Genomic DNA, 19,945 nt, shown 5'->3' with positions numbered 1-19,945 from the left:
TTTATGCCCACCAGTTGGGGAGTGACAAGTAAGTTGCGTTATATGAATGAAATGGAATGCTATTCTGCTGTAAGAAATGATGAGCGGGTTGATTTCAGAAGAAACTTGCAAAGACTTATGTGAACTAATACTTGAATGACTTGAACAGAAGCAAGAGAACACTGTACACAATTACAACATTCTGAGGTGATCCACTATCATAAACTTATCTCTTTTCAGCAATGCAATGGTCTAAGATAGAAGACTCATGATAGGAAAATGCAAAAACAGAGAAAGTTTTTATACGGATGAAAGTATACTATTTTCTTTCTCTTTTTGGTTTCATTCTTGAGTTTTTTCCTCTTTTTCTTGGTTCTTCTTTCACAACATGACTAATGTGGAGATGTGTTTAGTATGATTGTACATGCATAGCTTATATCAGATTACTTTGCTGACTTTTGGAGGGAGAGGAGGAAGCAAGGAGGGAGAAAAAATACTTTGGAATTCAAAATCTTATAAAAATGAATGTTGAAAACTGTCTACATGTAATTGTGGAAAAATACTATTAAATGGGAAAAAATTTTATAAAAACGAGCTTCATTTCCGATGAATTAACAAGGCTGAGGGTATTTTGTTTGACAAGAAGTGACTTAATGTATAAAAGTCTTTTCTTTAGGATAGCTTTCCAGACTGATGCATATCTTTTTTCCTCTTTCTTTCCTTCCCCCTTCCCCTATTCTCACCACACTGTGACAACTGTGCAATCCTCCTTTCTCTTTTCGGTTTATTGAAATGGTATTTAGGAATGCAGAGAAATTGCGTCCCACATATCTCCCAGGCATTTTAAGATAAACTACTTCATTTAACAAACTATTTTAGCAGGTTCTAGATTAAGGCCATACTTTGGCTTCATTAATTCTTACATATTTGTCAAATATCATTTAAAATCCTTTCATTCCTTTCTTTGGCTGTAAGATGAGGAGGCTGGCCCTTCCAAGGTCTCTTCCAGCTCTCAATTTATGATTTTATGACACTGCATGAAACCTTCTCAGATTCCCCTAAACTTATCCTTAACTACTCTAATTCCACCCCATCCAACTTCCAAATCTTTATCCTTTTTGCATGGAATTTATATTCTACCATGTTAATAGTTATTTTCATATTTAATTGACTTTCCTTCTAGAACTTGAGCTGTTTGAGGCTACAGATTGTTTCATTTTTTATTATTGTATTGAAAGTGACTAGTACAATGTACAATCCTTTATTCTTAAAGTACAGACTTAATAAATAGTTTTTGATAGACTGAACCCTTGTTTTGTATCTTTTAGATTCCCCATCTAAGTGCCTAATATATGGTTCAATTCACATTTGAGTTGAGTATTTAAATGAATTTAATAAAACAAAAAATCAGGCACTCATTAATTTAAAACAAAATCAGCAAATAGTTAATGGATTGCATCACTCAACATTTTATGCTCAGCACCCAGAAGGAAATCAACTAATAACATTTTGGAATTGTAAGGGAATCTTACATAAAATTGGTAGATGTCTAAAACATATTGGCTCTATTACCCTGGTATAGTTGCTTAACTTTTCATTGCCCAAGCAACTTTCTAAGACAGTTCTAGGTCTTCACTTGAGCTAGATACTTTAGACTCAGTAACATTTAAAATAATAAAATAAAAGTTACAGATTATAAATTTAGAAAACAAACAAAAAGAGAAACATACTTTTCTCCTCCACGTGTTATATTAATAGTTATCAATGTGCTTAATTTATTAGATGTAACTAACAACACATCCATATTAAATCAACATTGCTTCATGTACTCATCCAGAAATAAATTCATAATTTCTTTTAGAATATTTTTATTGCTAAATTCTACTACTTATGCATACGACAAAATGCACTATTTAACCATAGCACTTTTGTTTTAAAAAATCACAGTATGTTTCTACATATTGACACGAGATCATAAAAACTTTTTTTTTTAATTTCTGTTTTGCCCATAACATTTCTTTTTTATATTTTTTAACACAGTTTATAACAGATAAAGCAATTCAAACTTTTGGTCAGGTGATACAGCTTTTTAAAGCATTTACAATGTGGACCACAAACGAATTTTTTTTTAAAACATAAGCCAACTGAGACACAGATAATATTTATGTTGCTAACTTCACGTCTCTTGATCTAATTGTCTCCACAGTATTACTAACAATAAAAGGACCCTAACTTAATGTTGTTGGTGTACAGTCCTATGCCTAATAGCTTAATTTTAGACAGCCTCGGATGTTCCTCTACCCAAACTGAATAGATCTGGTATTAAGCTTACAAACCTTTTGACTATAGGAAATTTCCACCAAGAGTAGGGATATTTCAGGGAAACAATATCTCCCCAACTTCATGTTTATTCCAGCCAGGAGTAGATTGTCCACTTGCATTCAGTCAGGCTTAAAGTTTGCCTGTTGTCAGTTGGGAAATTGAGTCTGGAGAATTCCACCTCAGCCCATGCTGAACAGCTGCTCTTCCACTCTTCCCTTGAAATCACCTATGCAGTTCATACCAGCGTCTCGTGAGCACACTGGCATCATGTAATGGAAGCTCGGATCGCCTTTCTTGCTTCCCATACCTGGAGTTAGACTCAGAAGAACTGTCACTTAGTAATCCCATAGCATCTCAAAATGGCAAGTTCCTATTACCAGGTTTAAAATATGATTATAGTTTCACTTTGGCTAAGGAACATCTTTTAGGCAAGTCTTAAGTGGCTTACATGTCTTTCTATACATGTTCTAGTTCCTGATTAAATGGCAATCATAAAAGCAAATTTATCATGAAAACCTTGACTTTTCCATCAATGCCAAATTTTATCAGAGGTTACCTTCCTCTTGGAAAGTTAGACTGAAATTCTTTTCTCCACACTAAAGATGTCATTGATTTATTCTCAGTAATTAATTCAGTCAATTGTTTTAATACTAATTGCTTTTACCTCACTTTGTAACATGACCAATTTTTCTCCCCATCACCCCCCTCCGTCCACTTCCTAATACCTTGCATTCATATTGCTCCTTCCCTCAATGTACCCTCGACTCCATCAGTCCCCACCCCTGTCCTATCCCCATCTTCTCTCTTTCCTTTCAGGGCAAGATATATTTCCATACCCCTATCCCTGTAATTCTTATTTCCCAATTATATGCAGTAAAAATTCTCAGCATTCGTTTCCACTACTTTGAATTCCAACTTCTCTCCTTCTCCCTGTCCCTCCCCAGCCCCACTAAGAAGGGAAGCATTTCAATACGCACTAAACATGTGTTGTTTTGCAAAAGACTTCCATAGTAATCATGTTGTGTAATACTAATTATATTGCCCTCTGACCTACCTTATCTTCTTTATTTCCTCCCCCTACAATTGACCTTATCCCTTCTCGAAAGTGTTTATTTCTAGTGACTCCCTTCTCCCATTTGCCCTCCTTTCTAACATTCCCTTTGCTCCACTTGTTGCCTCCTCTCCTACTTTCCTGTGGTGTGAAATAAATTTTCATAACAAATTTAGTGAGCATGTTATTCCTTCCTTAAGCTACATGTGGGGAGAGTAGCTTTATTCCCCCCTCCCTCCCCTTCTCCCTTATCTCCTCTATTGAATAACATTTTTCTTATCTCTTTTACGAGTTATAACCTGCCCCGTTTCATTAGTCCCTTTACCACCCCTTAATTTCTATTTTATTTATTTATTTATTTTTGTATGTGTGTGTATGTGGGTATCATCTCTTCTGATATAACACACCCTGTACTCTCTATCTATATGTATGTGTGTGAGTGTGTGTGTATAATCTTTCCAATTACCCATATACTGAGAAAAGATTCAAGAGTTAAAAATATTTTCTTTCCATGTAGTAATGTAAACAGTTTAGCTTTAGAGAATCTTTTATGATTTTTTTTCTTTTTTTTCCCCTTGTTTACCTTTTCATACTTGTCTTGATTCTTGTTTTGGGAAGTCAAAATTCTAAATACAAATCTGGTCTGTTCCTCAACATGAAATCTTCAAATTTGTCTCTACCATTGAATGTCCATTTTTTCCCTTGAAGAATTATATTCAGATATGCTGGGTAGGTGATTCTTGGCTTCAGTCCCAGTTCCTTTGACTTCTGAAATATCCTACTCCAAGCCCTTCGTTCACTTAATGTTGAAGCTGCCAGATCCTGTGTTAACCTGACTGTATTTCCGCAGTACTCAAATTGTTTCTTTCTAGCTGCTTGCATTATTTTCTCCTTGATCTGGGAAGTCTGAAATTTGGCACAATATTCCTAGGAATTTCTCTGTTCGGTTCTCTTTCATTGGGTGATAGATGAATTTTTTTCAATATCCATTTTGCCCTCTGATTCTAAAACATCAGGGCAGTTTTCCTTGACAATTTCATGGAAGATAGTGTCTAGGCTCTTTATTTGATCATGACTTTCAGGTAGCCCAATAATTTTTAAATTATTTCTCCTGGATCTATTTTCCAGGTCAGCTGTTTTTCCAATGAGTTCGTTCACCTCATCTTTTATGTTTTTAAATTTTTGGTTTTGTTTACTAACTTCTGGGTTTAACTCATAGTCATTGTTTTCCCTGGTCTCAATTCTCTCTTTCAATGAACTATTTTGTTCAGTGAGCTTTTGATCCTTCTCCTCCATTTGGCTAATTCTGCTTTTTAAAACCTTCTTCTCCTCGTTAGCTTTTTGGACCTCTTTTTCCAATTGAGTTAGCCTCTTTTTAAAGCTGCTATTTTCCTCAGCCTTTTTTTGGTTCTCCTTTAGTAAGCTGCTAACTTGATTTTTAAGGTCTCTTATTGCCTGAGCCAAGTTTAAGTCCCTTTGGAGGGAGGGCCCTTGACTTCCTCTGACAGTATGCCTTGTTCTTCCTCATCTGAAGGGATGGGAGGAGACATGTGATCCCCAAGAAAGTAAGCTTTTATGGTCTTATTTTTCCCCCCTTTTCTGGGCATTTTCCCAGCCATTGACTTGACTTCTGAGTTTCCTTTTACACCCACCTCACCTCCAGTTCCTCCCAGCCAGTGTTTGGGGGCTGAGATTCAAATGCTGCTTCCCAGCCTCAGGGCTTGGGGGGGGGGAGGGGCTGCTATTCAGATTAAGTTCAGGTGATCAGGTGGGGGCAGGGCTGCCACACGGGGCTCAGTTACCTCATGGGGTTTATGCAGAGACCTTCAACAATGAATCTGGGCTCCAGCCTGCCTTGGGAGCTCCTGTCTGCTGCCACCTCTCTTGCTCCCTCCCGAGGGGGCCTGAGTTATGGGGACACCCTACTCCCCTCTCAGCCAGCAAAAAAGACACTCTCACTGACCTTTGGCTTCTGTGGGTGGAGGGACCTGTGCTGCCACTGGAGATTCTGTACCTGAAGCCTGCTCAGATCTGCTGCCCTCAGTGGCAGGCAGCCAAGGCAGGGTTGGCCTCCACTCAGGGTCTGCTGCCAGACAGACCTTTGGTGCTGGTTTTTCAGGTCTCTCTGGAACAGAAATCTCCTCAGCTCCTTTGTTCTGTGGCTTCTGCTGTTCTAGAATTTGTTCGGAGTTCTTCTTTACAGGTGTTTTATAGTCTGTGGGTTAGGAGCTAGCATATGTGTGTCTTTCTACTCCGCCATCTTGGCTCCTCCCCCAACCCCATAACATTTCTTAACAGAAAATTTTTATTTTACATTAAAATTTTGTTTACATTTTTAGTGTTCAAAAATAAGTCAGTATCAATATTGTATTGAAAATATCATCAAAAATAAAATTATTATTCTTTAAAAATACTTAGAAAAATAGGGCTCAGTGAGTGGAAAATCCAGGCCATAAAATTTAATTTTAAATCAGATAAATGTAAATGGGCTTTATGTCATGAATATTATTTGAACACTAGAACACTGACAGAATAATGTTAGAAAAAGGAGCAAGAACTTTTGAAGACCCTTCCCCCACCTCTTCAATAATGATTATGTAATTCGAGGCCTGCTAGCATCACTATGACTCACCAATACATGATCCCATGATTGTTCAGGAAGTTTAATCATGCATGCACGCTGGAATGACTATCCCAGCAGGAATTAGCACATTTAGAACAATGGGCACAGCAGGGTCACTGACACAAACTGAGAAGCAGATTCTCTTGCTGTTGAAGTCCCTTTAATGTCTCAGTATAACAGTTTTTATTCCACATTTCCAATAGGAACTTCAAGCTTTGTAGAATTTATTTTTTGGTAAAAAGTTCACAAAGTAATGCCGCCCCAATAAATGAATATTCCAGGGAGGCTGGCTATTCACAGTCACAGAAGAATTTACTAAGTTTGAAGCTCATTTAAATAAAATGTTTTTTATTTTGTTTTGGTTTAATTTGTGGATAAATGTTGGTCACTTTTGGCTATCTCCTTAGTATATTACTGTTCTATGAAAAAAGACAGAATTTCATGTACTGCAAGTCAGTATGATTTATAACCCAGTATCTCTGCTAAGTGATATCTTAAAAACCTATGCATCCATTATATATTTAGAACATAAACTTATGTCTAAAAGATTTTAAATAATATTTGCAGTTCACACATTTGAAATGAAAGAAAACTGGACTACATGATTTTGAGGATGCTTTCAAGCACCAATTTGATGATTATGACTTAAATGAGTTGAAGGTTCAGCATTCATGAAAAAAAAATTACAAATTTCAAGTTAGGAAGTGGTGAAATAATGTGAAATTTAATGTATTCTCCCCTCTTGCATCATATTCTTTCTTTACTGTCATGAACTAACAGTGATATACTGTGTTTAAGTATTAAATATTTGACGATGAGGAAGAGGAATGAGAGAATTTGGTCCAAGAAGATTGTTTTTATTCTCTTTCCATATATACAGAATTAAAAAGAAGCATTGGGAATGACTAAGAGGAAGAACACATTGTCTTCAACTGTAAAAACGAGGTAAGAATATGCACATTTTACAAACCTATCTATTCTTCAAAAATTTATTTGCACTATTAAGATTTTGACAAGGAAAAATGCTTCAAAAGAAACATTGACTTAAATGCTTATTGACTTATTCTATAGCAGCGAAAGTCCTAAAGTATCAAGTTTAAATTCACTAGGGACTTTCATGAACAAAACACAGCATAGGCAAGCACACTGAAGCTGGAATCTTATTTTAATTAGCTTGACTGTGGTCATATTAAAATTATATTTAACTTGAATCTCTTTAAATGGAAAACTATTGACCTCTTTTAAGGGGGTGACTACATGTTTGAGCACTAATAAATTACAGCAAATATTTGGCATGCACAATATTTCTGAATAATAGCAATTTTAAAGAGTGATAAAGAAGTAGTTAGAGGATTTACCTTGAAATCTGGAAGATCTAACTTCAAGTTTTGCCTTTTGTATATGCTATGTGATTGACGAGTCACTTATCCTCTCAGTACCTAAACTTTCTATAAATTACACTTGAATTGTTCACAGCCAGGCTTCTTCTCCTTCTAATCTTTTAACATATTAATGCCCTGAGGACAACATGGTCCAACCATACTGGGCAAATAGACATTTATCACACAAAATACTCAATATCCTGATCCAATCTATTTGTATTGTCTCTCTAAATCTGAAATGTTCTTTCTCCCAAACTTCAAATCTTAAAATATTTAACTTTTAAGATGAAGTTCAAATGTTTATGTTGTCCAGGAAGCTTTACCTAGCCCACTTCCCATTCCACCCAATTCCCCAGCTGCTAGTTCCTTTCCTGCTGAAAATACATTCCACATACTTTGTATTTACCTTAAATGTACTGTTTGCCTCCACCCCACCATATCCCCAATGCTTAGCACAGTTCAGGGCACATAATAAGCACTTAATAATTACTTGCTGATTGAGGTTCAGATATCATCTTTATATAGCAGAGATAGTAGACATCCAAAAAAAGAAATGAGGTTAATCTACTTTAAACCCGCATGGTTTCATAAGGGTTCAAAGACCATCCCTTTAAAAACGTTGTACAATTTTGCAGAGTCCAAGTCAAGCTCAATGACTTGTACTTTGAAAATTTCACCCTCTTCCCTATTATCCTTTTAAAAAAATATTAGAATGACTTCTTTCATTTCTTAACTCTCCAGCAACTTTCTACACCTCTACAATTTTGAAAGGTCACCACGGGTATTGGATCACCCGCCGCATTTGCTAGGATCCAGTCCTGGTGACTTAAACTCGCTGAAAGTAGGATAAGTATATGCAACATAGAGGTCAGTCTCAGAGTTCAGAAACAGTAAGCCCAATCTTCGCAATATTATTATCATTTTTACATCTGCACCTTTATAGGGATAATAATGCTAATTGTCATATGAATTCAGCATAAGGCATATTTTCATTTTCATAAAGATTTAAAATACTTGGAGTTCTTAATTACCAGTTTTGAAATAATAATTTATGAAAATGAAGTTAGTGGAGCATAATATTCTATAATGTGTATTATAGGTAAAAGGATTTTTCCTGCCTTCTTAATTTAGGAATGTTTTTCCATATATTTCCTGATATTTATAATTTCCTACTACAGATATTTGCCACTTGAATAAATAACTTTCCTTATAAAGTATAAGTAACTTACTTTATAAAATCACATTTCACAAATGTTTGCTTATTTATTTAAAAAAGGGTTGTGAAAAAACCCTTCTGCCCGCTAGTTTTAATTGTTGAAAAATCTTGTTTCATTTTCTATTATTTCATTTCTCGTCAAAATATGCCTATTTTCTAGTCAAACTGAAGTCTTTTACAAAGTACCATTAGTTATTTCCTGCTCTTTTCATTCTCCTTTTTTTGAAGTACTTTCATCTGTATTTTAATCACCATATCCCTTGTGATATTCCACAGTTTTTCAGTACTTAGAGCTTTGAATATTTCCTCCCAGAGCAGCACACTCACTGAATTTCTTATTTCCCTGGAATGTGATTTCCTGAATTATAATGTGTTATATTCTGTTTCCTCACTTTCTATTGTACTCTATCATGTACTCAGTAGAAGAGAAGTTGACTATTATTTGTGTTCTGACTCCTCTCTTTACTGTAACATCAAGTAATATGTTTCTTCCATTTGCCTATTTGCTTTCATTGCAGACTGAAAAAGAAAGAAAAAGAAAAGTAGTGCCTTTTAATTCATGGACTCATTTGCTCTGTGGTTTCTACATGTCTAATGACACAAAATCTGGTGAGTACATTTAAGATTTCTAAAGTGAGTTTTAACAGTCAGCCTTTATAGAGAGCACAAGGTAGAAAACTGCAAGAACTGTTTCAAAAAAATGTCCTTAAGAGAGCTCATTTTCATATGCCTTTATATTTCAAACTTATATTAAGGAAAATACATAAATCACTGCCTGGCAGCTTAACTCAGTTTAATGACAATTAAAAATTTCATTTGAGCAAGATAGTTAATGGACCACAATTCTAACCTGTGGAAAGATATGGGTGACATTGGGGAAAGAAAGATGCAGACACTGACAGAGGTAATAACTTTTTCAGGACATCTTTCTTATTTTTTTCTTTATTCCAAAGGAAGGTGAACAGAGAAAAAAAAGACCGGGGGAGAGAGAGAGAGAGAGAGAGAGAGAGAGAGAGAGAGAGAGAGAGAGAGAGAGAGAGAGAGAGAGAGAGAGAGAGAGGGACAGAGACAGAGACAGAGACAGAGACAGAGACAGAGACAGAGAGACAGAGAGAGATTCTACTTCTCCAGTTATTTCAGTTGTGTCTTACTGATATAGTGATACATTTAGGGCTTTGTTGTCAAAAGTATTGAAGTAGTTTGCTACTTCTTTCTCTACCTCATTTTTCAGATGAGCAAACTGAGTAAAAAGGTTTAAATGATTCACCCAAAGTCACATAGCTAAGTTTCTAAAGCCAAATTTGAATTCTGGTCATCCTGCCCAGAGGACTAGCACTGTATCACCCTGAGCCACCTAGCTACTCAAATTGACTATGATAAGAAAGGGTACTAAAATTATTTTAAAAATCAAGTAAAAAATTCTAACTCATTTTTTCTTAATTTTGGGGTCTGTACTATTTAGAATCCTCTTACAAATTCAATAGCTACTTTAAATTTAGATGTCTTCCTCTACTCCCTCCACTTTATATTATTGTATTTCAAGAAATATTCCTTGGTATTTAGACTATGTTCCGATTTCTCCATCAAACATTTCAAAGAATCCTAAGCATTAGAAATCAAATTTGCTTTTAACATTGTTCTTCCATTTTGTCACCCTAAGTAACAATATTCAGTTTACCTATTGGTTCTTCTTTACACAGACTATGACGTGGTTCTGTGCAGGCATTTCAGTTTAAATTGAGTTTTCTGAGGTATTTTGTATCTCTGCTAATGAAAAGGGCAGCCGACTATGCTGAAAATCCACAGCTACCTTATCTTTTCAAATGAATCAAGTCCACCATGCACTTCTTTCCTTGCGGTCACGAAGGTCCACTTTGTAAGTGGCTTTTCAGTTTAGTAACTCAAGAACTTAATACACATGTGCAAAAAGAACATTCTCTTCTACTTTCCTGGGAAATAACTACTGTTTTCCTCAATGTTTTTTGTATGGGGGAAGAGTTAAAACTGTCATTTCATTTGCGGGGATAGAGAGGGCAGGACTGGAATGAGAGGGAGAATTTTTTCTTCTGTTGAGGAATAGATGCAAATCAGCTTTACAACTTAAAGAATGAAAAAGTTATCTAGCTTTCAGAGAGTTTAAATGATTTGTCCAGGCTCATACATACAGTATCTGTCAAGGGCAGGGATTGAATCTGGCTCCTCCTGATTCCATGGCTGGATTCTCCATCCACTTTGTGAGTCTGCCTCTCATGGGGAGTGGGGGGGGGGAGAGGAAAGGGATCATTTTATACATCATACTAAAGGAACCCTAAGGACTAAAGAAGGCAAATACAAAAAAAAAAAAGTGACATACAAGTCACAATCATAAAATATATGTATAAAAATGCATGAAAAAGATATATTTAAACAACCTGCAGATTAACTTATCTAAATTAGTATTATAATTTTATTTATGTATATGTAATTAAAATTTAATATATAAGTACTTCATTCACCTATTCATATTCCAAACTTTTGTTAAGTATATGGCTGAATATATGACCATAGATAGACCATAAGTCTAGCCATGTAATCAACCGATTTTGTCAAACCCACTGCTCCATATTATCTTTATGATTAAAAAAAAATCTCTGATTGGCATTGAAAGCCCTTCATAACCTTGCCCCTTTCTACTTTCCATTCAATTTATATCTTATACACTCATCCCCCACCCGTCATCAAGGACAGTGACACCAATGACACTGTTTTCCTGGCTAATTCTTAAATTTGACACTCCATCTCATGACTCTGGGTGTTTTTTCTGGCTATTTTCCATACCTAAAGTAATTTCCTTCCCATCACTTCTAACTCCCTTGGCTTCCTTCAAGACTGAGCTGAAGTCCCAGCTTCTGCAGTAAACCTTTCCTAGTGCTCCTCAATCTTAGGGCTTTCCCTTTATTGATTATCTTCAGTTCATCCAGTATGTATTTTATTTATAAATAGTTATTTTCATGATGTCTCTCAAACTGGATTGTGAATTCCTTGAAAGTAAGGACTACTGCTTTTTGTTTTATTCTGTATCCTTCTTTGTATCTTGATTGTTTAGTACAGCACTTGGCACATACTGGGCACAAATTGATTCACTGACTCATAAAACCATTGGATCAGAAATCAGGCAACCTGAGTTATTATGCTGTGTGACTGTGGGCAAGTCATTTATCTTCTCTTAACCTCAGTTTCCTCAAGTTGTTAGTCATCTTTATGATGGAGATTTTAATAAATAACCATTAAGGACTCTTCCAGCTCAAACCTATTCTATTACTTTATATATCATGTCTTTATTGATCTAAAAATTTAACAGCAAGATAATACTTATACAGCCACAATTCCATGATAAATACTTTAAGAGATAGTAAAGAAATGGAAATATGAAGTGGATAGTGGAAGATTATACTTGAGTATGTACTACACTGATACTTATTGGTTCTGAAACCTGCTTAGACTCTGTGTGACTCCTTCACTAATGACATTTAAAGTTCCCATACTTTAAGGACGGCAGATTGTCTCAAAGTACAAAAGGTATATTAGATTTTTCCTATAGTCTAAGTCCTTTCAAGAGTCCATATATCTGATCTGAACTGCATCTTACCTGTGGTAGACACAAATAATGAATTGTTCACTTGACTTCAATAATTATAGGGGACATTCTTACCCAAGGATATTTGAGGACAAATTAAAGAGGAGGTCACATAAATAGGGAAGAGAGAATATTGTGTCAATGACTGCTCCTGTGGCGAATTAATCCAGTATTTTTGATTGAAGCCAGGTTACCGAAGGGAAGAATCGATATACCAGTATTGCACAAAGTTATAAGATTCCCTGTGACTATAATGTCATCATTTAACTTATATATGATCACATTTAATATATAGCTTTATTGGCATCTACCTGTGAATCAAATGTGCATGGAGGAAAAATGTAAGTTTGAGGAAAGAGGAAGATAAAGAGAAGGAAATGATTTCCAAATGTGCTTAACCACTCAAGTGAGTGGCAAAACTGAGTTTGAATAGACAGAGTAAGACTGGGAGAGAGACAGAGAAAAAGAAACAGAGACAGAAGGGGGAGAAAACGAAAGGGAAAGAGAGAGGCAAAGGAAGGGATAGGAATATACTGGGGAGACCATCTAAACACTTCATGTCATAAAGAAGCTTTCCTTCTAATGAGGAGAAACAACATATAATGAGAAGCAGTTAAAGTTGCAGGGAACTTCGTGCACATTATGGAAATGGCTATGAAGTGGTATACTTGCAAGAAAAATTATCTTTTCAAAAATTTTTTGCATTAAGAATAACTATTTCCCCTCCAACTCCCAAAATAAAACTATCAGTGAGTCAATACAATAATACTGTCATAGGCAAGATAAAGATATAATTATAATGCATTATCATAGTCAATAGATTATACAATACTTCCATATTTGAAGGCTCTGTAATTCCAATTATGTGGCTCCAATTACTCTTACACTACAGGTCACAAGCCCTCTCTGATTTTGTAGAGTTGTTTTGTTACAGACACTGAAGCTGAAAAATTTCTCATCATTCAACCACCCTGCTGTTGCTCTCTTTAAACTTAATTAGGCTGATTCTCAAATGCCAAGTATAAAGCTCACATGTGGACCTCAACTTAGGTCTTTTCTGCCTGGAAGAATTGTGAGTCCATCGTCAAGTTCATAACCAGGAGAAATATTAATGTAAGATTTGGAAGTGAAGGAGATCCTATAACATTTGTGTAGAATATCTTATAAAAGGTTTGTCATTCATTAATGTAATACATTTCTGGTTGCAATACTAATTGGAACAACACTGTTTTACATTAAAATAGAAATAGAGATTGAACTTGTGTTTTCATAGTCATAAAATTACTTAATGAGAAAGCTTCCTATATCGGTCTATATTTTTTTTCAGCAAGTTTTGGAGCTTTTTAGAGCATTAGATAATTTGATTTGCCTAAGGTAAAACAGCATAAGTATAAAAGGATAAGAATACAGGTTTCTTCTGATGCTAAGGCACTATGCACCATGCCAAGGTACCAGTTGTGGGCATAGTAATCTATGTGTGATTTTCTACTTATAAGATTATCATTATTCATATTACATCTCAATTAGAAGTAAACACATTTGGAGAGGGGCAAGGTCAAAAGAGATAACTGAATAAACGGGGGGCAGGATAGGATGGAGGGAAATATATGTATTCTTAGACGACATGGCTATTATGGAATTCTTTTGCAAAAATACACATATATATCCAACATCGAATTGCTTGCCTTCTCAGTGTGGATGGGCGGGGAGGGAGGAAGGGAGAGAAGTTGAAACTCAAAGTTTGAGGAACTCATGTTGAGAACTGATTTCACATACAACTGGGAAATAAGAAATACAGGTAATGGCGTATAGAAATCTATTTTGCCCTACAAGAAAAGAGAGAAGATAGGGATAAGGGAAATGAGGGTTGTGATAGATGGGAGGGTAGATTGCTGGAAGGGGTAATCAGAATGCAAGGCGTCATGGGGTGGGGGGAGAGAAGAGATGGGGAGAAAATTTGGAACTCAAAATTTTTTGGAAATGAATGCTGAAAACTAAAACTAAAGAAATAAGCATTAAAAAGAAAAAAATAAAAATAAAAAATTTAAACAAAAATAAAAAGTAAAAAACATGTTACATCCCATTATTATTAACTTCAAAAATTTAATTATTTATAACATACAAATATCCGGAGGAAATCACATCAACATTGAGGTAAAATACTTGCTACGTGTTCTGGACCATATTGTACTATATTTCTAGTCCAGAAGTTTCTCCTTCACAAAGGTCTTCTGATCATTCAGACAATTATAAATCCACAACTTCAGAGTCATTTAAATATCATCATAAATAATCACTAGCATAAAAATTCTATTGTATAACCAAGGAAAATATGCAATATTTATTTACAAAGAGTAGAGAAAATCTTACTCATTTTCTACAGTGATAGAAGTTTTTAAATCGGGGAAGGGGAAAGGAGAAACACTGCCTCACTAAATCGCCTTGCATCTAAAAGGAGAAATACCTGCTGAAATTCTGAGCAACTTGATAACTAGAATCAGGTAGGGAAACAAAGAATACGAAGTGTGTTTCATTTTATCGTGTTTTTAATAATGGGAGGTTATGTACCACACTAGGATTCTGAGAGAAATAATGTTTAAATATATATTGTGTTGGTGGCACGTATTGACTTAAAAAAAATGGCCAAAGATTGTTATTGTGCATCTTTTATCAGCATATGTGCTGATACATAAGTAGGGTGGTTATTTTCCCTCCTAGTTGACCTTGTAAATAATAAATATGTAAACATTTGAATGTATTTTTCTTTTTTAGGTTATTTGCAAATTTGTTTTAAATCAGAGGAAAGAGCCCAAGCTCTAAATACATCTTTGTCACCTGCTACTTTTTAAGAGCAATTGAAAAATCTGTATAGATCCCAGAGGTTTTTGCAGTTTTACACACTTCATTAAATAGTTGAAATCATAAAAGTGCTTAAGTTGGTCATAGGTCATGATATGTTGGTATTGTACGTGTGTTTGAATCTATGAAAATACTTGCAGTGACAAAAATCCAAATATTGCGAAAATTAGCTGTCTTGTTTCCATTTAATTCAGCAATTACTTAACATAGTCTGTTTGTTTCCAAGGCACTATGTTGAACACTAGACAGATTCTTTGTCATATCTGTATCTCATTGCACTGGATACTCCTTCAAATGGAGCAGATCACCACTCTCTCTAGCTTTTTCATACTTTCTCTTACCTAAGTCATCTTGTTATAATCTAGAGACTCCACAGAATGTGTACTCTGGGTTGATAGGGTACGAGGTTCCTCTAGATCAGGGGTAGCGTCCTGGGGCCTTGAGGCAACCTCAGTGCCACCTCAAGACCACTTTGAGGTATGAGGTTCTCTATCCCTGCCTAGATCTTTACTTATTCCTCATTCTCTTTCTATGACCAATCCACTTTCCCATCCAGTAATACTGATGACATTCTTGGTATAATTTCTTCCTGATTCCTCACTGGTAGCCTACCCATATCTACCATGTAACTCCTTATATACCTGCAGTAATATATTTTTTTAGGAATTGTAAAGATATATAGAACGAAAAGAAATAAACTCTTTCTCTTTATTCAAGGAGTTCATAATAATGTAGGGACAAAAAAAAGATATTGTGCAAAAATCAGAAATATGTTAGTACATCACTAATATATTAAGAGAGCTTGGAGACTTAAGAGCTTGGATTCCAGAGGACGTCTGCTTAAGTATGTTACATATCAGTGAAGAGAAAAAGGGGATGATCCCTGATGCAGAATAAGATAAAAGTTAAGAGAAATGGATACTGCAGGGATATACATGTATATATATATATATATATATATATATATATATATATATATATATATATATATATATATATATATATATATATATATATATATATGTGTGTGTGTGTGTGTATACACATTTATACATATATATTTGTATTTATACATATGAGTGTATATATATACACACACACAAGCATATGCATATAGATAGATGGATAGATAGATAGATAAATAGATAGATAGATAGATAGATAGATAGATAGATAGATAGATAGATAGATAGATAGATAGATTTCAAATTAGGTATTGTTGGGAAGGAGAGAGGGGCTAAGGAGAGCTGGATATTTAAAAACAAAAACAAGAGGTACATAACAAATATTTAGAGCTTTATGTACAAAAGGAGCTCAAAAAAGATTTTGACATCCAGTCAGAAATATACAGCAGGAGTCTGGAAATGCAAGATTCAATCAAAGAGAGAAGTCAGAGGTAGGGAATAAAGATTGGAGTTATCTGCATAGAAATAATCATTGAAACAATAGGAGCTAATGAAATGGCCAAAGAGAAGTGTGGGAATAAAAACGCAGGGAGAGAATAAAAGTGGGTCAAGGTCAGAGCCTAGGAAGATGTTCACTCTTGAGGCTTAGGAGGAAGGACTTGAACTACCAAAAAATAATGATTAAGATTTGACTACATCTTACGAGAAAAATTAAAAGAGATTGGTACTGAATAAGTCATGAAAATAGAAAATGAAGCCAGAGAACTTGAGGTGACATCCTACTTTTTTTAAAATTTATTTATTTTTAGTTTATGACATTCATTTCCACAAGATTTTGAGTTACAAATTTTCTCCCTTTCTCTCCCATGTGAATTCTGATTACCCCTTCCCCCAACTGCCCTCCCTTCTATCACACCCTTTCTTTCCCTTATCCCCATCTTCTCTCTTCTGTTGTAGGGCATGATAGATTTCTCTACCCCAATACCTTATACTTTTTATTTCCCAGTTGCATGAAAAATCAATTCCTAACATTCATGCCTTAAACTTTGAGTTAGACTTCTCTCTCTTCTTCCATCGCTACCCACCCCAATTGAGAAGGTAAGTAATTCAATATAGGCTATATATGTGTAGTTATGCAAAATACTTCCATAGTACTCATATTGTGAAAGACATATATTTCCTTGCATCCTATCCTGCCCTGCATTTATTCTATTCTCTCTTTTGACCCTGTCCCTCCACAAAACTGTTTATTTCTATTTACTCCCTCCTCCTATTTGCCTTCCTTTATACAGTGTCCCCTATACCATGCTTATCCCCTTCTCTCTTATTTTCCTTTAGTGTAAGATGTATTTTGATACCAAATTGAGTGTGCATGTTATTTCATCCTTAAGCAAAATGTCACGTGAGTAAGCTTCACATTTTTCTTCTCACCCTCCCTCTTTCCCTTCCATTGTAAAAGCATATTCTTGCCTCCTTTATAAGAGATAATTTGCAGCGTTCCATTTCTCCCTTTCTCCTCCCAATATATTCCTCTTTTTTCTCTTAATTTTATTTTTTAAATATCATCCCTTCCTATTCAATTCACCCTGTGACTTCTGTCTATATGCATATAATCGCTCCAACTACCAAATACTGAGAAAAGTCTCAAGAGTTACAAATATTATGCTTCCACATAGAAATGTAAACAGTTCAACTTTAGTAAGTCCCTTATGATTTCTCTTTGTTGTTTTCGTTTTCATGCTTCTCTTAATTCTTGTGTTTGAAAGTCAAATTTTTTGTTCAGCTCTGATCTTATCATCAAAAAACGCTTGAAAGTCCTCTATTTCATTGAATGACCACTTTTCCCCTGAAGTATTCTGCTCACTTTTTCTGTGTACATGAATCTTGGTTTTAATCCTAGTTCCTTTTACATCTGGAATATCATTCTCCAAGGCCTTTGAAACCTTAATGTAGAAGATGCTAGAACTTGTTTTCCTGGTTGTATTACCACAATACCTGAATTATTTCTTTCTAACTCCTTACAATATTTTCTCCTTGACTTGGGAACTCTGGAATTTGGCCACAGTATTCCTAGGAGTTTTTCTTTTGGGATCTCCTTTAGGAGGTGTTCCGTGGATCTTTTCAATATTTATTTTCCCTTCTGGTTTTAGAATATCAGGGCAGTTTTCCTTGATAATTTCATGAAAGATGATATGTAGTCTCTTTTTTAGCATCATGACTTTCAGGTAGCCCCATAATTTTTAAATTGTTTCTCTTGGATATATTTTCCAGACCAGTTGATTTTCCAAGATATTTCACATTGTCTTCAATTTTATCAGTCTTTTGGATTTTATTTTGTAATTTCTTGGTTTCTCATAAGGTCATTAGCTTCCATCTGCTCCATTATAATTTTTAAAGGGCTATATTTTTCAGTGGGCTTTTGAACCACCTTTTCCATCTGACTAATTCTGCTTTTCAAAGCATCCTTCTCCTCACTGGCTTTTTGAATCTCTTTTGCAATTTTACTTAGTCTATTTTCTTCAGAATTTTTTCTGGATCCTCTTTAGCAAGCTGTTTACTTGTTTTTCATGATTTTCTTGCAACTCTCTCACTTCTCTTCCCAATTTTTCCTCCACTTCTCTTATTTGATTTCAAAACCTTTTTTGATCTCTTCCATGGCCTGAGAGCATTGCATATTTATTTTGTAAGGTTTGGATATGGAAGCCTGGACTTCTATGTCTTCCTTTGATGGTATCCTTTGTTCATCCTCATATGAAAGGATGGAGGAAAATACCATTTCAGCAAGAAAGTAACCTTCTATAGTCTTATTTTTTTTTCCCTTTGTCTTGGAATTTCCCCAGCCTGTTACTTGAATTTTGAGTCCTTTGTTAAGTGGAGGGTATATTCTAGGGACCTGTAAGACATCAGTTCTTCCATGGTGGCATAATCAAGGGAGAACAGTTTACTGGGAGCAACGACAAGCTTTTCTACCCAGGAACTGAGAGTAGGATTTTCTCTCCACAAATGCTTTCAGCTCCATCAGCTAGTGCTCCTCCTCACCCCAGGACTGCCACTCAGGGCTGACATCCAGATTAGCTGCTTTATTCCCCTAGGGGCTTTCAGATGAGGACTCCTAAAATGGATGCTGCTGCCTCAGCAAAGAGTCACCTCAGCCCTGAGTCAGGAGCCAGATTGCGTTCTCTTCTCACGCGGATTAAAGAGTTTTCTCATTTATCTTTGAAGCTGTCTTTGGCGTTTGTGGGTTAAGGAACCTGGGAACTGCAGCTGCTGCCAGTGGCGCCCCTAAGCTTGCTCCTGTCCTGTCCTTGCCAGTGGATGGGGCCAGGGCTGGGCTGTGCTCGTCTCTGAGTCATGTGAGATAGACCCTTCTTGTCAGCCTTCTGGACTGTCTTGGGCTGAAAATCTCTTTCACTCTGATGTTCTGTGACTTCTGTTGCTCTAGAATTACTTTACAATCATTTCACTGGTATTTTCTAGGCTTTGGGCAGAGAGCTAGAGTAGGTCCCTCTTTCTAATCTGCACTCTTGCCTCTGCCCCATTACATCCTACTTTTGATGCTTACTGTCCACTTAATATTTTTGGACCTCAGTTTTGTCAGTTGCAAAAAGGAGAGAAACTATATTATTTTACTTTATTTTTTAAAAGTTTTTAATTATTTATTTTTATTTCCAGTACTCCACTGTCACTGCAATATAACTTAGATTTCTTTTTCCACTCCTACCTCCTCTCCCCCTCCCTGCCTGAAATGGCATGGAATTTTATATAGGTTCTACACAAACATTCCTTAAATACATTTTCACTATAGTCATGCTGTGTAGAAGAATCAAAATATGTGGGAGAAATCATATAACAAACAAAATGTAATACAAAGGAAAAAGATCTGCTACATTCTGAGATTGAATTCAATAGATCTATCTCTAGATGTGGAAGCCATTTTGCCTTACAAAACCATTGGGATTTTTTTTTTAAGTCCTTGCATTGCAATGAAATTA

The sequence above is a fragment of the Notamacropus eugenii genome, chromosome 4 (assembly GCF_028372415.1).
Source record: "Notamacropus eugenii isolate mMacEug1 chromosome 4, mMacEug1.pri_v2, whole genome shotgun sequence".
Taxonomy (NCBI): domain Eukaryota; kingdom Metazoa; phylum Chordata; class Mammalia; order Diprotodontia; family Macropodidae; genus Notamacropus; species Notamacropus eugenii.
Note: the sequence above shows the minus strand (reverse complement) of the source record.